Source organism: Pseudoliparis swirei, chromosome 4 (assembly GCF_029220125.1).
Source record: "Pseudoliparis swirei isolate HS2019 ecotype Mariana Trench chromosome 4, NWPU_hadal_v1, whole genome shotgun sequence".
NCBI classification, from domain to species: domain Eukaryota; kingdom Metazoa; phylum Chordata; class Actinopteri; order Perciformes; family Liparidae; genus Pseudoliparis; species Pseudoliparis swirei.
Genome location: NC_079391.1, coordinates 24,242,134 through 24,251,442, shown reverse-complemented (window position 1 = coordinate 24,251,442; position 9,309 = coordinate 24,242,134).

The following is a 9,309-nucleotide window of genomic DNA, read 5'->3' as shown; positions in this document are numbered from 1 at the left end:
ATGTCTCTCTCCCACTGGCAGCCGCCCATGTGACCCACATTCTCCCGTTCGGCCCGAGCCGAAGAGGAAACGTCTCCCAGGAGTGGACAGACCGCCGTAGAACACAGAGCGAGAGGCCAGTGTGTCGCTGCAGCCGGTCCTCAGAAGCAGCAGCAGACGGGTTGAGGGGGGACACCTCCACGCGGACCGAGGGGAAGCTGACGCCCACTGAAAGAGCAAAGTGAGCCGTCACCAGAGGACCGCTGATTGATCGGCGTGTGCATCGTTCACCTCCTCGCCATCGGGGGAAGGCGGATAAAGCTAATCAGCGTTAAAAGCACCCTCCATGCCCCCACCCCTCGGTGCTTCATCCTCTCCTGTCCTATTCCTTCCAATCGACACGTCGATGCTGAAGACAACTCGGTGTCTGGACAGGCTCAGTCAAATGTCCACCAGGCACCGCGGTGTGTGTGTGTGTGTGTGTGTGTGTGTTGAGCTCTGGTTCATCAACTCCTCCATACAAGCCAGCCCATAGGGGCGCTAACCACTTTGAAGTCAATTGCACCTGGAGTGTCCTTTACTCTGGAAATCCCCGGCTTCTGCCATTCAGCAGTTTGAGGGATTCTGTGTGAGGGCGGGGGGGCGACGACACCCATCGTCTTCAAGGACATCGAGCGGAGGAGAACTATTGAGAGGTTTCGGAGGGAGAGCTGCCCAGGCTGATGTGTGTGTGTGTGTGTGTGTGTGTGTGTGGAGGTGTTCAGTTAATCAGCTCTTCTCTCCATAAGCGAGGCCTGCTTTGTTCTGATTGTAAATCTCCCACGCTCTCTCTCTCTCTCTCTACCGCCGTCCCAGCCCTCTGGGGGTCACAATAATAACAATGGCCTTCTCTCACACACAAACACTCTATCTCTCGGTCTCCTCCCCTTATTTTCTCTCTTCCCTGGTGCTCACACAAACACGTTATTGTCTTCCTCCAGACCTCCTCCCTCCCCTGAAGGGAACGAGACCACGCTGAGGTCCGGCCCCACACAGCAGAGCCGGTATTTTCGTTTCATTCTCTTCTTTTTTAGATCCACCTCCGTATTCAGCAACTTTTGAACACGAGAGGGATTCACTGAAACACAGTGAAGATGTCAGGTTTACAGACCTGACAGCAGGATGTCAGGTTGTATTGTTGTTTTGTTAACGCCTTGTTCCTTTTCAAGTTCAGGGCCGTGTTGCAAAGTTTAGGTGAGGTCAAACTATCGCGGAGCTTTCATCTCTCAGGATGTGGTAAAACACTGCCTGTTTGAGTGTCCGTCCTGCTGTTCTGGATCCAAACACGGGCGTTCATACCTTCTTTTTACTTTTATGAGCATCTCTGTTCAAATCTCCACAATCACTTAAAAAGGCAGGTGTTTTTTAATTGTTTCTCCAGAAGCATCGTGGACTTCTCTTTGTGTGTGTGTGTGTGTTTCAGGACCCCCCCTTAAAAAATCCATTGCAGCAGCCCTGTGCAAAGTCTGAACTCTTCCGGAAGGAATAAAAAACCAGATCAATCAAACTGACAAACTGAACAGATCACAGAATAAAAAGATCCGTCCCGACGGGGACTGTGTTCCATCAGCTCTGTGGCTCGTGACGTCTCTCTTTTCCCAGAGGGGCATCCCACCTCGCTCACCCCCCTCCACCTCCCATCCACTCATGACAGCACTCATTGTAAATCACCACTCTGCTAACTCAACCACTCACGAAAGCAAAAAGATGGCCGACAAACGACTCCGAGCATCTGCGCCGTCGCTCTGCCGGGCGAGGCCGGCGGGTCGGCTTCAGACTGCCGGCGACAGCAGAGAGAAGACTAGTGGAGCTTGGCCTCTCCTCATTACTCCCTCAGGGGTTGGTCCATTGCTGAGCTCTACCATCCTCCCTGACTGGGATGAGAGAGATAACAAAAATGTAAAAAGCAGCCGTCAACAGTTTTGGTGTCTTTGACTTTTTAAAATTTGATTTAGTGCATTTGTTTCTGCTCTTGATAGGCCATTTTATTTTGTTAATAACATTCCAATTTGTTATTTTATTTTTTGTATTGGTTGTTAGTGTTTTGTTTTTGATTACCTGTAGAAAATGTAAGATTTTATACATTTGTGTTGTGTGTTCACCTCGAGTTGAGTGTGTTAACAAGCCATGCTGGACATGTACACATTAAAAAATTGCCCTGAAAACATTAAAAGGAGTCTTCTTTATTTTTTGGGAGCGGTGCTTTGTGAACCATCCGAAGAGAGCGTGGACTATAAGTCAGCGCTCACGTACACGTACAGTACACACGCCCTCCACTCTCTTCCTGCGGTGAGGTCACTGTCCAGAGGGCCTTGCTTTCCTGTCTCACACGGGACAGGCAGCAGAAGTGGCTTTATGGACCAGTGTGTGTGTGTGTATGGGGGGGGCTCTGGCTGATTGCCAGGAAGCCACATGAGCCGGGGAGGAAGTTAGCGAGCTGCCCGTAGAGCCGGTGTCATCACGTTAAGAGGAAATACATTGTTCACGAGCGAGGCTTTTAAAAAACTTTTATGGATTTTATCCAAATACCAAAATTACAGACTGCCGACAGCATTTAATGAGCTGTTTTTGTGGCCAAGGTAAAAAAAAAAAATGAAGAGACACCTCCTCTCATCCCGTGACGACCGTGTGCTTGTCTCCATTCGAGTCCTCGTGATCAATTAACGGACACGTTTTTCCGAGGGCTGCAAGCTTTTCCAAAGAAAAAGATATTTGTCACTGGGAGAGAGAGAAGAAAAAAATCGATAGTTTGTCTGGTCCAGACAGGTAAAACAGTCAAAAAACAAAAACACTCACTGAGCTCTGGCAGCACTCAGCAGTATGTGTTGCTGACTGGGAGTTCAGTTGGCTGCTAGTCAAGCACACCCTCTGCTGCAGGGACGTGTGGTCAGGAGAGCCGGAGAAAATGAAATACAAATGTATATTTCTCGACTGATCTCTACTATAAATGTAATTACTGGATGATTTCAAGCATTTGTATATTTCAAATCGCTGAATTTGGGACATGTCCTATCAAATAGAGCGGAGGCAGCGATGTGAGGCTTGTGACGCGCTGTGCCTCCTCTCAGATTGTGCAAACCATCACAAACTGGTTTGGGCGCGTGGCTCAACTACCGGTACTCTCTCTGCCGAGTACCTCTCGGCCTCTGTTCTGCGGTGGGGGAAATCTGTTTGCACACTTTTTAAATCAGCAAAAGTGCGATGGATTGCACCGCAGCGGCCGAGAGGTACTCAGCTGAGGGTGCACTGATAGTCTGGAAGCCTGAAAGAGACGGCACTCAGGGGGCCGGTCAGGAATACTGGGGGGCGAGGACTCAGCTGGTAGGTCAATGAGTTGCATTGTGTTCACAGAAACACGCTCTGTCAACAGGGACTCTGATGAGTCAACCCAAACCGTTGTTAATAAGATGTATTGATTAACATATTCGTAATGGCCATTACCGGTTCTTTAAGAGTTATTTTTTCGTCCCGGAAGACATGTTATTGACTCGCTGAAGAAGAGAGCCTGGCCTGTTGTGCCACTGGAGGAGGACGGTCACACGAGCGGCGTACGGACGCTCTCCGTCTGCGGAAGACGACCTGGTTTCAGACGCGACAGGCGGCCATTCCTCTGTGCTCAGACCTCTGTAAACAAACAACTTTAATGGAGCGTGTTGTGTGTCTGTGCGCTGTGTTCGAGTGTGTGTCTGCTTGCTCCGCGCTGTGTTTACATGCTTTTAATGCTTTCCTGCTGTGTGTGAAGTCTGAGCCAGGGCCAGTGCATCGTTAAATCTATCTGCTACAGTCATCTCCACTGTGAGGAGAACATCAACTCACTTTGAGCTCCACCACTAGACACACACACACACACACACACACACACACACACACACACACACAGAGGAAGTTAATTACTACAGCTAATGACTCCGCTGCAAAAGGTCTGAACATGGTGAAGCTGAACCACCTGTTTCAGAATACTTTGACATAAAATCACCTGTTGGGCAGAAGTTTAAATGGTCTAGTTTAGATATAAAATGTTCTTTGTGTCACGAATTCCCCACCTTCCTAGTTAAATTCATCCTGCTTACATGTTTAATTAACTCCTGTCATTCCAGATCCTGTCATCCTCACCTTGTTAGTCTCATTCCCTTCACCTGGTCCTCACGCCCTTCTCACCTGCAGCCCATCCCCTCATTAGTCCCTCACTATTTAGCTCCCTCACTTCCACTTGTCCTCGGTCTGATTGTCACCGCCAAACTTTCCAGCGAATTCCTAGAACTAGTTCTGATCTGCCTGTTACGACCCTGTTTGCCTGTTCACCCGACTTGAGATTTTTGCCTGCCCCTTTTGGATTTGTTGCCCTGTTTGATTGACCACCCGGTTTTGACCCTGCCTGAAAGATTAAGTAAACGGCCTCCTCCTGCATTCCTGTGTTTGTCGTGCTGTTGGGTTCCAGAACCTGTAACCATTACACTTTGTGATCATTGGAACTTTGAACCAGAAGAAGTCGTCACAATGAAAATGACTACGGTTGTGTTACATAACTGCAATGCTCTATATGACATTCACACTGAAGTAAGCTTAACACTTCTCTGCATCACATGACTGTTATCCATCACACAGGGCCAAGACCGCTGCATGACCATTGTTTATTACTAGTTAATATGACCTCAATTAAATATTACATTATCCAATGATTGGGGATCGGGCCCTTCTTGCTGTGAGCTAGCCAGTGCTCGTATTTTAAGGCCAATAAAGTGAGAAATATTTGAGTGTAAAATATGGTTGAGCATATATATTGAGCTCCTGTCTCTTACTCAGGGACATTATTACTAATCTGGGAATCTCAATACAAAACCCACGTATAATGCAGCTGAAGACGCACTTCATACTCCATTTGACGTCCTGCTGGGTTTAAAGGTGATGTTCGCGTGCGGTTTCACAAACGCAGCTCATCAGAGACACCTGTTGCCTGTGCTCTGAGGTCAGCCAGGTGACCTAGATAGATAGATAGATAGATATATAGATATATACTTTATTAATCCCCAAGGGGAAATTTGTCGTGACAGTAGCAGCAACACACAATAATAAAAACAAAACACAAAATATAAGAAACAGGGATGAACCTCAGGTTGAACAATGAGTTTTCACTCCTACGGCTGAGGATCGCTTATTGCATGGGTCAAAGCTCGGGTCATGGATCAAAAGAGGATATTACACCAATGCGAAGAAGTTCAATTCATATTCCAGAATGAAAGCTACGCAGCTAAATGACTGCCAAAACTACGGCCGGCAATAAATCGCTGACTGTTATCACCTGATATCTCTGCCCATCTGGAACACGACAGATTCTGTTGAATTAATAATGTGTTGCAGATGGATTATTATGGTATGTTTGACAATATTTGAGCCAAATTCTTTCAGCTGCAATAAGGGAAAATAATTTGTGAAAAAATCGGTTTATATTCGCTTATCACAAATTCACATCATATATTCACTTATTGTTTGTCAGCTTCTTGAGCCAGATTGACAAAAGACACCCGAGGTATGTTCAACTCGTAGTACAGAGTGAGTTGCGTGGCTACTCAAACCACCTCAATTGGCTCTTTTAGACATGAAGGTGCAGCAAAAAGTCTCCAAGTAAAATGCAGCATGCATTGCGTAGTGATTTGGGGACTTGTAAAATAGATTTCTCCAGCGTTCCTTTACTGTAGGTGTGGCGTAATTTATTTAGATAAGCCGATCAGATTAGATGAAATTGTAATGAGAGCTGGGGCTGATCTGAGGCAGAAGATTATGGGACATAGGAAAGAAAAATACCGTACCAAGACAACAAATAGAGAACATGAACCAAATTGGATGAAACGTGACACTATTTGTAATTTGAAACCACATGAAGGTACTCGGACAGAGTGCTGATTGTCCACTGTGGCCGAACAACACGGCTCAGTAAACCAGCCTCGTAATGTTTACTATACATGAGTGTATAAATTCCTCTCTATAAAAATCCCAGTTTCCATTTTTGTCTCCATCATCCTCGGACACGTCCCCCCTTCCCTGCTTCACTTTTATTGCTCCACAGTGAGGTAATGTGGAGGTAACATCTGGACTGTAGAGCTCGGCCCAGTGTGTTCCGGTGCTGCAGCTTTGGCACACGTCGGCACAGCGCAGGGCGTGGACGTGGTTTACTGGGGGAGATAGTCAATGTTTTGTAGTTTCTTTAGTAGCACGATACTCCCAATGCTTGTAAAACCCAGTTTTCAGATCGGACATGGAAGTAGGACGCAGGTACTGTCACTCACTTTGTGCCGAGGAAAAGTGTGTGTACGTCAAGCAGTTGTTCAATTTTGGATGTCATTTGGAATAAGCCTCACATCCTCTGAGACTGAGAACATGTCACTGTTTCTTCAATGTCTGTTTCTTTTGCCTCCTTTGGTGATAGGCACTCGCTATCAAAGACCGTGTGTCAACCAGACTTTGTTGCCAGGCCTGTAACTTATTTTCCCCGTTGAATTCGTGGTTGTCCTTAGGGGCCTCTCTTTTCATGTGTGTGTCCAGTCATCAGTGATCATGCGAGTGACCCAGTCCTCCGCCCTCTCTCTGGGAAAGACACCATGGCTTTATTAAGCTATCCAGAGTCCTAGAGCAGTTCTTCTGTCACCATGAAACCAAGACATAACCCGTCCTTATCTACCTTAAGGACCGTAAAGGAGGTGACAATTTCTGTCATGAACATCTGAATGTATTGCATTCAAAAAAAGACATCGTCCTAAAGGTCAGTTTTACACCCAGCATGAATGCAACCAATCAGACGGGAGCAGTAGTAGCTATTACCTAAAACTCATGTTCTTCTGTCATCCCTCAATTCCGTTTCATGGAATTACTGTCATTTTGACATTCATGTAACTTCTAAGTCTAAATTGGGACTTTTACTAAACTTTATTGTATCTGAGTGAATTTCTAGATCCCGCCCCCCGTGTAGTTGACCCTGTGTGGAGCTGTCTAGCCTTCTCAGATGCTAATGAAGCCCAGCTGGCCTCCAGCGTGGACCCACAAACGCCACCTGGATGTACTCACAAACTCCATCTGGACACGCAAGAATGCAAGGAATGTGAGAAGGAACATGTACAGCTGCAGGTGCACAGGGAACTCAAGACATACGGGCAAACAGGTGGGCGCCACTCGACCCCGTGTTGCTGGAGGATGTAGCGAACTCTAATTCACCCGGAGCGTAAAGGAAACTCAATGCCACAGCTTACAGTCGCTCAGAGACTTGAAAACACTTGACCTCAGACAGACTGCCGGACGCTGCTCCGGGTCAATCGGCTCCTCTGCCTGCGAGAATCCATTTATAGGAAAGGTGGCGTCGCGACCGTCGCGAGCAAGCTTCTCAGCCGGCCTGAGGCGCTCTGACGCAGAATATTCGCTTGTTGCATTTCACATTTTCCGCCCCTCAAGGAGGAAACGTGTTGCCTTTCCCTCAGGCCTTTTTGATCGTTACACTCTGACATCACAGTTCCGTAGATGGACCATATTATTCAGAACATCCTTCGCCCTGTGGGAAACATGTGCAGCCTTATAAAGACTTTCTCCATCCATCTCACACGTGAGCGTCCTCGGGGAGATCGCAGCGCAGTCATTGGGAGACTTACCTGTCATCATTTTCTCCTCGGCTTTATATTGCCGTCTCTAAACTTTTATTGCATCCTACGTCAACTCGCGGGTTGACGTGCAACGCTGTGCCTTGATGTGCACTACAAAGGCTACACCAGAGGAGGCGGTGAGATGTAATGCAGACCTGCTGCGTCCGTGTATTTTATTGTGGTATGTCGTCCCCCCCTCGGCACAATAACACTCCGCGTGCATTAGAATGTGTGTGCAGATAAGAACCCTGCACGGTCCACCTTCACGTGGATTCAATTCAATTCAATTCAGTTTATTTGTATAGCCCAATTTCACAAATTACAAATTTGTCTCGGAGTGCTTACAATCTGTCATACACATAGACCCTGCCCCAAAAACCACATCGGACCAGGAAATGCTACACCTATCATCACAACTGGCCAGAAAAGCTTGTTAAATTATGGGATGTAATAAAGTTAATGAGGAAAACAGCACAAGGGACAAATGGCGTGTGTGTGTGTGTCTATTTGTATCTGTGTGTGTGTGTGTGTGTGTGTGTGTGACTACAGTGAGAGAAAGCCCTGTAGATGTGCCAGACACCACAGAGGAGTACTGGTGAGCTGTGTGGGCCAGTGATGCATTACTGTACGCCACTTCTTCACGATGGCGTGATTATTTTTACCATTTTTAGTATAAAATAGATTACTATTTTCAAATCAGTAATTCAATTAGAGTTACTTTATTCGTAACGATTATTCACTCATTCCTGATTGGCTACAGATATGTCTGTGTTTTAAAAAAAGCGTTTGCGAATCAAGCCACGGCAGGGGAGTCTCACAAGTCCATCCACAAATATGTAGTGATCCACAAACAAATGCCTTGTGATCGACAAATAAATACATATAAATCCACATAGAAATGCAGAAATATATTTGTGATTTTTACATTTATATAAATCAGAATGTATTTGTGAATCGTTCTGCGTGCATTTGTAATTATCGACACGGATCTGACCCCGGAGTAATGTTTCTCTTCTAGTGCTGAGTAAGAACTAAAGAGAGAGCTCCTTATGGACCAGCATTGTCTGGTGAGACTGGAGCTGTTCGTAGAGTTTTTATCTACGTGATAATTATAGATAAACTGCTCAGGAACCGCTTATCCCTCTCTTTTTATTCCTCTTTGTTCTTCCACTATTATGTCAAATAGTGGTTTTATTAAGGTCTATAACAGTATGGTTGCTTTGTTGTGAGGGTGTCAGTGATACGTGTATTTATTGCAGTCAAAATACACACACACACACACAAACACACAACTACAGACACACACAAACATAGAAACAGAGATGCTGTCAGCATCTGGATGCAAGGTTAGTCAAACACCCTCATGGTTGTGGGCATCTCAGAGTGTCTGGTATGGCTGCACACACACACATGGACACACACACACACACATAAACAAACAAACAAACAGACACACACACAGTAACTTCATCAGGAGGAACTCTGCCTCCATCAGGGCGGGGCCATCTGGGGGAGCCCTTGGTCCTGGAGAAGCTTTGGAGACAGAGGCCGAATGAGACGGAATAAAAGTGCATGTGAGTGTCTGTGTGAGGAGATGGGAACCGTTTTACGAACCAGGTGGATTCCCAAGTCCCTTTGGAGGGAAGCAATGTAATCATATTGGATC